Source organism: Pristiophorus japonicus, unplaced genomic scaffold (assembly GCF_044704955.1).
Source record: "Pristiophorus japonicus isolate sPriJap1 unplaced genomic scaffold, sPriJap1.hap1 HAP1_SCAFFOLD_265, whole genome shotgun sequence".
In the NCBI taxonomy this organism is placed as follows: domain Eukaryota; kingdom Metazoa; phylum Chordata; class Chondrichthyes; family Pristiophoridae; genus Pristiophorus; species Pristiophorus japonicus.
The window spans coordinates 140,540-152,786 of record NW_027252395.1 but is presented as its reverse complement, the minus strand read 5'-3'; the positions used below and the strand labels follow the sequence as shown (position 1 = coordinate 152,786).

Genomic DNA, 12,247 nt, shown 5'->3' with positions numbered 1-12,247 from the left:
CTTTGGGACCAGATCTGGACAGGAGGGACCTGTTACCGGGTTGGGTTGTCGGGTTGTACATCAATAGAGCTCGCGCTAACGTTAACTACTGGGGCGGGTGAGCATTTGAACTAATTTGGCAGTGGATTTGTGTACCAGGATGAAACATCTGTAGATGTTGTTATTATGCCTTTATACATAAAATACAGCTGATTATTATATATCAATTATAGCACTGAATGTGGCCTCAGACAGCACATTTCAGCCCAGCCTTGGGAAACGATATACCACGGCCCGCCCAAACTTTCCCTTACACCGAGCACAAGCAGAGGGAACACAGTCACAGCAGAATTTGCTGAGCACCATAGAGAGTAAAATGTTCTTTGATCAGTGATAGCACTAAATATATTCTGGTGTCTCTGTGTCAAGTTGCAATTTGTTCTGTGGGATATAAATAAAGTTTGTATATTTGTTTTAGTGTTTATATATTTGAATGCAACAAAGTTATTTATAATAGTATTGTGGAGCATCTTTATTTGTTATAAATGTATTTTCAGTGTGTATCTTTGTATCTATGTTACTTTTAAACACCTCGCAAATAAACGTAAATATAATTGTAGCACAGCGATACTTAGAGATAAATTCAGGAAAAAAACAGACATAAAAACAAATACATTTATAATAAAACAGATATGAACGCAAACAATTTGATTATCAAGGTTCCACACAATTTAATTTACAACTCACATATAGAAGCACAAATATATTTATATATTTCACCCAAGGACATCCAAATTCATTGCAAATAACAAAACATTACACACAAAAATAAAACACGTCTATGGCGAAAATCTATGGAGTCTCAATAACTGAAGGCTTCTTGCAGAGAGCCGGCACAGATACGGTGGGATGAACAGCTTTAGTCTGTGTTGATTGATTCGATGATTCCTTTTCTTCCTTGTCTTCTTGCTTGTAAGATAGCTGGAACAGGCAGCTGTATGAGCGTTGCTCTGATAGCATAGGCCGTGACACAATCGGTTAGCGCGCGGTACTTATATGGCAGTGTAGGCCTGGGAAATGCCGAGGTTGTGAGTTCGAGCTTTTGCATGTGATGTTTGTCCTTTTCAGAGTCAGAGGCCGTTTTCTATTTATCCATTTGATTTGTCTATTCCGCCATGTACCACGGTGCTGTCTGTCTCTCTCACTACGGGTATCTCAGTGGCAATCTGTGGGCTATTTCTAAATGAAAACCCGTGCCTGTTCCTCACATGTAATAATTGAGGGGATCAAACAATTCCTCATCTGACACTACGGAACTAATGAGCCAACATTTATAACAAGATATAGTTTATTGTCAATATAACAGTCCATCTTGAGTTATATAGGTTCAATTCTGTCCAAAACCAAACTATGATCTCAACTTGTTTCCAATAAACCGCTTTTTAATGTATTGACGCAAGGGCTACCATTGTAGCTCAAGGAGTTTCATAATTAATAAACATAGAAATCAAGCAATGAAACGGCAGAGATGGTTTTGAGACTGCAGAATGCCCTCGCCCAGACAAGGTTTAAAAACTGGCAGCGTGCAGGAGGAAGGGTGGAGCTGAAAGAGAACCACTGAAAAGCCACGGGAGTTTTGGAAGCTTAGGGAGTTTTTCTCTGACCACAACATAGTTGCGCACGTACCGGATATTGTTGCTGTTAAATATGAATAAAATGCAACGTTTGTTTGCAGCTGTTTCTGTTTCGGTCACTTTTAACTGACTAATTCTTAATTCCATTTGCCTGCGATTTTTAGGCGAGGATTTATAAGACAGGTGGAACAGGCAGCTGCATAATGGGAGCATCAACACCACACGGCATCTGCATGCACTTAAAGCGGTGGAATCGGATCAGGCACAGTACCTATATAGTAATACAAGCCCCGGAAAAGCCGAGGTTGTGAGTTCGAGCTTTACCGAGAAGAGCTGATAGTTTTGCTTGTGACATTTCTACAGGAATCGAAAGTACAATTGATGTATCCCACAACATAATCTACATTTCACTGTTTTATTCTAGCACTTAGTTTCCTTTTGCACACAATATTGTAACGGAGGATGAAAGTTGAAATTACATATGGAATGGAGTGGAGGCGTTTTGACATTTAATCAATAAATTTGATGTAAAGAATAATGTACCGGAAACACACTCGATTTCAAAGGGAAGATATATAAAGGCATTGATTATGTCCACATAATTCCTGCGCCACATCCAATAGAAACAAGGATTTTCCTGAACATTTCGCTGAAAATGTTGTGCTCAGTGTTGCAATGCTCGTGCATTGGACTTCTCGCTGATTCTGTTCTAGAGAAACATTCAAACTTGTCGATTCGTGTCCTATCAAAGTCCAAATGTAATTTAATAGAATGGTTACCGCACAGCAGGAGGCTATTCGTCCCATCGAGAGCGTGCCAGCTCTCAACTAGTCCCACTCCCCTGTCCTTTCCCCATAGCCCTGCAGGACAGGTTTGGCTGGTTCTGAGGCTGGAACGAAATTGTTTGCAGCAAACCGCAACTGTCTGCGATAGCCAGAAGGTTTAATGTTTTGTCCCTGAAATCCAATCAGGTTTACCTGCTCGCCACTACACTGTGTAAAGCTCCATTCATTGCTCGAATAAATAAGAGCTCCAGTTGCGGACTGCATTTCCCTAGCTCAGAGCCTGAGAGATCGCCAGGGAGCGAAGCACGTTTAAACCGTCGCCCAATTGAGGGAGTGCAGCGAAGGTTCACCAGACTGATTCCCGGGATGGCGGGACTGACATATCAAGAATGACTGGAACAACTGGGCTTGTATTCACTGGAGTTCAGAAGAATGAGAGGGGACCTCACAGAAACATTTAAAATTCTGACGGGGTTAGACAGGTTAGATGCAGGAAGAATGTTCCCAATGTTGGGGAAGTCCAGAACCAGAGGTCACAGTCTGAGGATAAGGGGTAAGGCATTTAGGACCGAGATGCGGAGGAAATTCTTCACTCAGAGAGTGGTGACTCTGTGGAATTCTCTGCCACAGAAAGCTGTTGAGGCCAATTCATTAAATTTATTCAAAAAGGAGTTAGATGAGGTCCTTACTACTAGGGGGATCAAGGGGTATGGCGAGAAAGCAGGAATGGGTACTGAAGTTGAATGTTCAGCCATGAACTCATTAAATGGCGGTGCAGGCTAGAAGGGCCGAATGGCCTACTCCTGCACCTATTTTCTATGTTTCTATGTTTCTAATTATGTTTTACGCTTTTACAACATTTCAAGGGAGCAAAAAATTTCCCCTCAAGATGCAATGACCTTTTCTGACATTGGATTCGCATGCATCTTTCTGTCTCTCCCTGTCTCTGCCTCTTGTATTTCTCTGCTTTTCGCGGATTAAGTTCTCAGGCTTCAATGGACGGCCTGGGCTGATCTAACCTGCAAAAAGGGCAGAAATGGCTAAAGAAAGATGTGCACAATAGGAAAGGAGTGGTGTAAATTTGGGTCAAATATGTTCACAGATATGTCCCTTCGCGCTCGCAGTGAAATAAAGCAGCACCGATTATAGTTGCCTTAACGTATAGTGTACATTATGAGAAGGCCGAGACAGACGACAATAAAGAGCTATTCATGCTGCAAATTCTTATTTGATAATACAGGTCACATATTTAAGATTAGTTGTGTGAACACATTCCAATATTTTTGACTTGGAATAGTCATCAATTCTCGCACTGCAGTTGGACGCCTGTGTCCAGTTGGAAAGCTGTCAGAAATAACATGCAGAACATTGACTTTCTGCTGAGCAGACCATGAGCCTCCTTCTTGAAAATGGTTTTCCAGTCCCGCGAAGAGGGGATTAAGCATCATGGGAGTTGAATGGAACTGTGCCCACTTGCATAGCAGGACCTGTAGGGGTCATGTCCCATTCCTTAAAATAAAGTAATGACACAGTTGCAGAATTTGCTCGCACCACTCGCAATTCGCCCCAAGGATGAGCCGATCCGATCACGTGGAGTTAATACAATAGCTCCAGTCAGTAAATACAGTTGGCACATCAAGAAAGTATAAGAAATCACCGTGACTTAGTCACTGAGCGCGCAGCTTAATGGATAAGGTATGTTATCAGGAAATGACAGTTTTGATGAGATTTAGATTCAAAGCCTAATTTATGTAATATTCAGTCAAATGCTTGGAAGGTTTATCAGCAACAAACGCTTAACAAAGTAGATGAGCATAATCAATTAGCAGTCCATTGCCTTAACCTCTCCTCTGCCATCTAGCTCAACTCGGCCATTCAATTTCTTTTTGCATCCTTACAGAAATACGCTGCAAAATGTCCACTTCACGACGTGTCCTGCCCGTGCACCCAGATCGACAATGTTGAAAATGTACAATCAGTTCTGTAAGCAAACGGCCTTTAGTTACTATAGGATGGCTGTGAAATGTCTCCTTAAAAAATGAGGTGAGGGCCCCTTTTCAATAGACCAGGCAGCTGGACACGCTGGTTTAAAAACCGACCAAATGCAGAACTCTCTACAGTTAGACGACATTAGGCGTACTGTGTACAATGCTGGTCGCCATATTAAAAATAAGATAGCGAGGCTCTGGATAGGGTCCGGAGAACATCGTATACGATCAGGAAAGAATCGACAGGCTCTATTTATTTTGTAGTGAAACGAGAAGTCTGAGGGGTGACCTAATGGAGCGCTTTAATATCCTGAAAGGTTTTGACAGAGTAGATAGAGAGTGTTTTCACTTGTGGGGAAGAGTATTACTAGAGACCATCATTATAAGAAAAATCAGCAACAAATGAAATTGGGAATTAAGAAGAATCTTCTTTAGCCAGAGAGTGGTAAGAATGTAGAACTTACTACCACCAGACAGGTGGAATCAAATATTATATATGCATGTAAGGAGCCGTTAGATAAATAAATGAGGGAGAAGTGAATGGAGGGCTATGCTGATAGGGCTCGATGCGGAAAGAGGGGAGGATGCTCCAGTGGACCACAACGTCGATAATGACAGGTTGGGCCGAAAAGCCTGTTTTTGCACTGAATATCCTATATGATATCATGAATTCGGCACCTATGAGTCCATTTCAAAAGCCAACATCTCGCAACTTTCAGACCGAGAAGAAATAACACTAATTAATATTCTGGGCTTACAGTCTTTCAAAAAGAAGTCAAGATGTATGCTCCTTATAACCTACTTCTTTGACCAAGTTTTGATAACTGCCATAATTTCTCTTTTATGTGGCTCGGTGTCAGCGTTATTTAATTTGGTTTTAGCTGTTGTGGAGCACCCTCTGACGTCTAACTATATTAAAGGCGCTACATAAATGCAAGTTGTTGTTGTAGTAATATTTCATCATTGCCTCCCCATTTCAGGATGCAAAGAAAACGTGCTCGTTGAGAAGGCATGCGGCATACTTACCTTTATTAGCCGAGGTATATTGTACAATAGCAGTGAAGTTATGCTTGAGCTATATAAAACATTATTTGGGCCACAGCTAGAGTACTGCGTACACACCAGTACAGAAAAGATGTAATTGCACGAGAGAGGGTGCAAAAGAGATTTACGATGATGTTGCATGGACTGGAGAATTTTAGCTTTGTGTAATAATTCGATAGGCTGGGTTTGTTTTCATTGGAACATTGGGAGCTGAGGGGAAACATTATTGATGTGTTCAAAATTCTGAGGGGCCGAGAGAGAGTGGATGGGAAGGACCTATATTTCTGAGCAGAATGGTCAACAACAAGGGGAGATAGATTTAAAGTCATTGGTAGCAAGTTGAGAGGGGAAGTAACGGGTAATGTCTTCACCCAGAGCATGTTGGGTGTCTGGAACTCACTGCCTGAAAGGATGGTAGAGGCAGAAACCCTCACCACGTTTAAAACACGCTTGGATATGCACTTAAAATGCAATAACCTACTGGGCTACGGAACAAAAGCTGGAACATGGGATTCCTCTGGGTAGCTCTTTGTTGGCCGGCGTTGACCGAATGGGCCGACATATCCTTGTTCCCTACTGTAAATAACCATGATTCTATGATTCAGTTCTAGCGAGGATCTAACTACAAGTAAGCCGGACGTGGAGACTTTATGAGTAGAATTAAGAGATAGGAAAGGATTTAAGACAATACTGGAAGTTGTCTTTATACCCCCTAGTCGCAGCTGTGAAGCAATAGAATATATAAATGTAGAGATTAGACAAGCGTGTATTCAGGACAGTGTGGTTTTAATATGGGATTTAAAATTTCATATATATTGGGATAATCGGACTAGCACCTGTCAGAAAAATTGTGAATTTCTTGAGTGTGTCCGGGCTAGTTCTACAACAATATGTTCCAGAACGAACAAGGGGCATGCCAATTTACGTTTAGTAATGAGTAACGAGCCGGATTTATTCAACAGCCTAAGGGTAAGTGAAAATGTATTTAATAGCGATCAAAACATGATCGACTTCAACGCAACCTTTGACAGGGAGATACGTGAAAAAGCTACTACCATTTTAGATTTCTGTAAGACCGACTTCATGGGGCTGAGAGAGAGACTTTCCAGAATACACTGGGAAAAATCTGTTAATGGGTAAAACGACAGAAGGTGTTAAAAATAATTAAAAGTCATACAGAATCAATTTATCCCGCTGAGGGGCCAAAGAAAACAGGCATGGACGACTAAATAGGTAACGGACCACTTTAAACTAAGAGTAAAAACGGACACAAATGCGAAAAATAGAACAAATCCTGGTGAATGGGAAAGCTACAAAGAAGAGCAAACGGACACAAAGCAGCTACTAAGTGGCACAAAAAGGGAGAATGAAAATAACCGACTGGTGAAATGAACAGACACATAGCAGATGTAAGTTAACGCAGAGAATTATGAAGTGAAATATTTTGGTAGGATGAGGAGAGGCATTGTGAATTAATGATACAATTTTAACGGGGCCAGATTTATACATGAAAATTTAAATCCCCATTTAAGCATCTGCCTCTGGAGATCAATGATCCTGAAACCGGTCATAATGCTCCCGGTATTGTATTAACCAGCTCTAAAACGTAAAATTTTAAAGAGGGGGCAGGATCTGAAAGACATGGGGACGTTTCCTTTGTTAATAGACGAATAGAGTATAAAAACAAGGAAGTTATGCCAAACAATTATAAAACACTTATGAGGTCTTAGCTGGAATGTTGCGTGGGGAACACACTTCAGGGAAGAAGTCAAGCCCTTGGAGAGGGTGCAGAATAGATTTACTAGAATACTGCCAGAGTTGGGGAACTCATTTATACGAAGAGACTGGAGAAGCTGGGATTTTTCTCCTTAGAATAGAAAATGTTAAGAAGCGATTTATGGCACCAGTTCAAAATTATGAAGTGTTTTGACAGTGAAAAAGGAAAAAGCTTCAAAATATGACATTTAAAGTGATAAAATATCGATAGGCACAGATGGGGGTCGAACCCATGATCTTCGGTTTACGAGACCGACGCCTTACCACTTGGCCACCGCGCCCTGATGAACTGCGTGACTGGCGTCGTATTGCTACCGAAACACACATCATTTCAATTCGGTTGCATAAACACAGAGGCATATGCAAAGACATAAAGTGGGATAATGGAACGGGCAAATGACCAGCGCCATTTATTTGAAACTATCATAAAACATTTCATAAAATCATACATACCGATGGAGAGTACTTGGTCCATCGTACTCTTGAACGAGCTATCCAATTATTCCCAGATCTTTCCACAACGCCCTGCAAAATGAGCCTCTTCAAGCATTTATCCAATTCCATTTTGAGGGTTACTATTGAATCTGCAGTGCTACGGGGAAATAACAGGGTGGTGAGACGAGCTGAGAGTCAGCACGGGCTCAACGGGCCGAACTGCCTTCATCCATGCTGCAACAATTCTATGAATCGATGACTCTATGATTAACACCTTTTCAGCAGTGCATGACAGATCAAAGCTTAAAAAAAAACATTTCTCCTTCACTTTCATCTGTTTCCTCTGTTGTCCTCTGGATGTTGCCAGGACTGGATAGTTTTGGTTATGGAGAAAGATTGGGGTTGTTTTCTTCGGAACAGATGAGGATAAAGGGTGACATAATTGACGTGTATAACATTATGCGGGGCCGAGATAGTGTGCATAAGAAACACCTGTACCCCTGAGCAGAGAGGTCAATAACCAGGGGGCATAGATTTAAAGTAATTGGTAAAAGGATTACACGAGAGTCGAGGAGAAATGTTTTCGCCCAGAATGAATTTGGGTCTGGAACTCACTGACTGAAAAGTTAGTGGAGACACACTCCTCATCACATTTAAGTAGTATTTGTATATGGATTGAATCGCCCTAATCTGCAACGCTACAGATCAAAAGCTGGGAAGTGCAATTAGGCTTGATAGCTCTTTTGATTGGCGGAAATAGGATGGGCCGAATGCTCTCGTTCCCTGACGCAAACTTCTCCGATTCTATAATTCTATGAGGTGGGGAATGCTCTTTTGTTTCCTGCACATATCTCTATCCCACCATCGATAGGATCTTGCTGTGTGGTAATTGGCTGCCGTATTGCCCAACAGCACATCCAGTGACTACACTTCAAGAAGTAATTCATTTTTTGTAAAGCACGTTTTAATAAAAATATTAATTCAGTGCATTTAGGCGTAGCTCGCAAGGCTGACATGTATTGCCCAACCCTAATTGCTTTTGAGAAGATAGTGATGAACAAACTTCATGGACCACTGCAGTACTTGGATATGCACTTGATGGCTACGGTCCAAGAGCTAGAAATTAGATTTGGCAGCATACTACACAGTCCACCAGCAAGGACGTGATGGGCTAAATGGTTTCCTTCTGTGCTGTAAATTTCTATGGCTCTGTGATTCAGTCACTGAGGTGAAGGTACTACCAATGTACTGTTCTAGAAGGAGTTCCAAGATTTTCACCGCACGATAATGGAAAGGCGATATATATACCTAGTTCATTATCTGCAGAGTTGAAAATCGAGTTGGAAAAATTAATCTTCAACGATCATGCCCACTTCTGATCTTATGATGAAGGGCAGGTCATTGATGAAGCAGGTGATGATGAACTCCTGCAGCGATATCCTGGGCTGAGATGATTGGCGTCGAACCACAACCATCTTCTTTTCGGCTAGGTATGTCTCCAGCAGTGCAGATTAACCCCGCAATCATTTCAACGTTAGAAGCCTCCTTGATGAAACATTCGACCAAATACTGTTTTGATGTCAAGGACAATAACTCTCGCCTCATTTTAGAATTAATCACTTTTGGCCATATTTGGACCAAGGCTGTAATGATGGCTGGATGTTCGGGTCCTGTCGGAACTCAAACTGAGCAGCGGTGGGCAATTGGGTCATTCTATGTTCGTGAAAGATGCTGCAGGAATACAAGCTCGTGCATTTACTTTTTGAAAACAGCGCACACTGCATGATGTAGGATCACATGGTCATCGACCTGAAATCTTACTCCCACCTTCCTCTTCCCACAGACCCTAACCAGAGTCTCAAAGCATGGCACGTTTTAAAACGCCAGTTTTAAAAAAATTGTTTAATTCTATATTTCTTAAAGATTATGAAGGCACAACAGGAAGACAGATATCCCAGTTTGCCGATAATGCAAATATTGGTGGTATGGTAAGTAGGGCAGTCTTTAGCGTATACATATAAATATATATTGATAGATTAAACAAATGGACGATTCAGTGGCAGATAGATTCCAAACAGGTAATTGTGTGGTCACCCATTTTAGATCACAAAGTTTAGATCCGACTCCTAATTAAATGGAGCACAGCTCGGAGGGAAGGATTTCCAAAGTGGTTTGCAGTCCATGTGCCCATCCCGCTAACCTGCAGTAGCAAGTTACAAATATATTCGAAACAACTAATGGCATGTTAGGCTTTATAACTAGGAGTTGGACTATAATGCAATGGAAGTTTTTCTTCAACTGAACAGAGATATAGTTAGACTATATCTGGAGTACTATAAGTTATAGAATATAATAGATTCATAGAAGTTTACAGCACAGAAGGAGGCAATTTCGGCCCATCCTGTCCGTGCCACGGTTATTCAGCCTAATCCCCCTTTCCAGCTCTAGGTCCATAACCCTGCACGTTACGGCACTTCAGGTGCACATCCAAATACTTTTTACATGTGCTTAAGGTTTCTGCCTCTACCACTCTGTAGGCAGTGCATTTTAGACAACCACAACTAACTGCATGTGGAAATTTCACATCACATCTCCTGTAAACTTTTTCCAATTACTATAAATGTATGCCCGCTGGTTGTTGAGCCCTCTGCTATGGGAAATAAGCCGTTGATATCCATTATATCCAGTCCGTTTGTGGGCACGACCCCATAGAAATGATAGGCTGGATTGGAATGTGTACAGTTCATACTCACCAGAATGTTACCAGGTTGCGACGGGTTAAATTATGAGGAGAGATTACATAAACTAGGCCTGTACTCCCTGGAATATAGAAGGTTAAGTGGTGATTTGATTGAGGGTTTTAACATTTTGAAACGAATTGATAAGATAGATAGAGATGAAGCTTTTTACCACCGTTCCTGGGGGAGTTTACGACAAGAGGACATAATGTTAAAATCAGAGGAAGGCCATTCGGCAGAGAAGTTAGGAAAATCTTCTTCACGCAAAGGGTGATGGATTTATCTTCTACAAAAAGCAGGATATACTAGCTCAATTAAAAATGTTAATTTTAGATTAATAGTTTTTGCTAGACATTGGTTAAAATGATGTGGAGCCAATGCAGATGGATCGAGTTCCGATAGAGCTCAGCCAAGATTGAACACAAAGGCGAATAGGCACAAGGGGCAGAATTCCCTAATCCTGTTCCTGTGTTCAGTCAATTGGCAGAACAGCTATTCTAAATAAAGAAACGTTGTATTGAAGGGTTAATTAAAATATTTTATTTGCAGAGATTATGGACCACTTACATGCTTTCATAACAAACAAGCATTAAGTCTAATTGTCAAACCAGTTGGCTGAACATTTACCAGGAACAGAGACACATCAGTTGGATTTTAATTCCAACCCATTAACATCTCGGCCATTCTGGTCATGGGCACGCTGCAGTGCAGTGGTTGGAAATTCGGCAAATTTCTTGGAGACTCAAAATTTCGTTTTCAGCGCAGAGCAAACTTCACGTCTGCATACAATGCAAACGTGGGAGGATATATACCTTGTGTTTAACTGCGGGCGGTGAAAAGCTGTACCACAAAAGCACAGCACTAGTCAAATAACGCATTGAACTGAACGTCCGCAACTTGACAACAAACCCCCGTGCTTTAACCCACAGAACATGTAATCTTCCCGTCAACACTGAACATCTTTGAATGAAGAATGTTAAAATGCGCGTCAACCACCCAGTATCAGCAAGCTCAGATTGAACCAGTGCATAAAGCGAAAATTCATAAGATATGGAGTAAACTGATGTTGGTAGCGATGGAGAGTGAGAGAGAGAAAATCATTTTTGGACGGATAAACAGATCCCCAATGAGAAAAGCTTACAGAAATTAAGTGCAACTGAAATAGATATACAGCGAGACTGACAAGCGGAAAGAAAGTCAGATTCAGAGAGAAATAGAATGAATCATAGAGAGAGAAAAAGAGAACCAGCACATTAAAGGTGAGAAAATCCCTGCCGGCACGGCCTGAAATTAAATCCGTGAACTGAGGTTTACAGGTGAAAATACAAGATCACTGAGAGAGGATTGTAGCATCATAGAAGCATGGAATGAGACACTTTCCCCAGAGCCCGGCAAACTGTTCACCATCAACTAGTTACTCAATTTGCTTCGAGAGGTTGTCACCCATCAGCTTAAGAGTGTGCAGGTAGAGAGGGAGTGGGTGACTAGCAGACAGAATAGCAGTACTCGGCAGGTAGTGCACGAGGTCCCGAGTCCATCTCTCTCGTCAACAGACATTAGCTTCTGAGTACCGGTGTGGAGATAGTGTTTCTGGGGAGTGAAGCCAGATCCAAATCCACGGCACCGCAGGTGGCTCAGCTGCACAGGGGAGGAGGGATAAGAATGGCAGAGCTATAATGGTAGGAGATTCAATAGTCAGGGGAACAGACAGGTGTTTCTGCAGCCGCAGACGTGACACCGGAATTATATGTTGAATCCCTGGAGCCAGGGTCAAGGATGTCACCGAGCAGCTGCAGGGCTTTTTGATGGAGGAATGTGATCAGTCAGAGTTCATTTTCCATACTGTTACCAATGACATAGCTAGAAAG

At 41.7% G+C, this 12,247-nt stretch overlaps 1 non-coding gene across 1 annotated transcript; it reads right to left on the bottom strand.

The window, feature by feature from the left end:
* Positions 1-7,415: 7,415 nt before the first annotated feature.
* On the bottom strand, positions 7,416-7,487 carry trnat-cgu (transfer RNA threonine (anticodon CGU)). The gene has a single exon. It is a non-coding gene; the product is annotated as a tRNA-Thr (tRNA).
* Between the last annotated feature and the right edge of the window lie 4,760 nt (positions 7,488-12,247).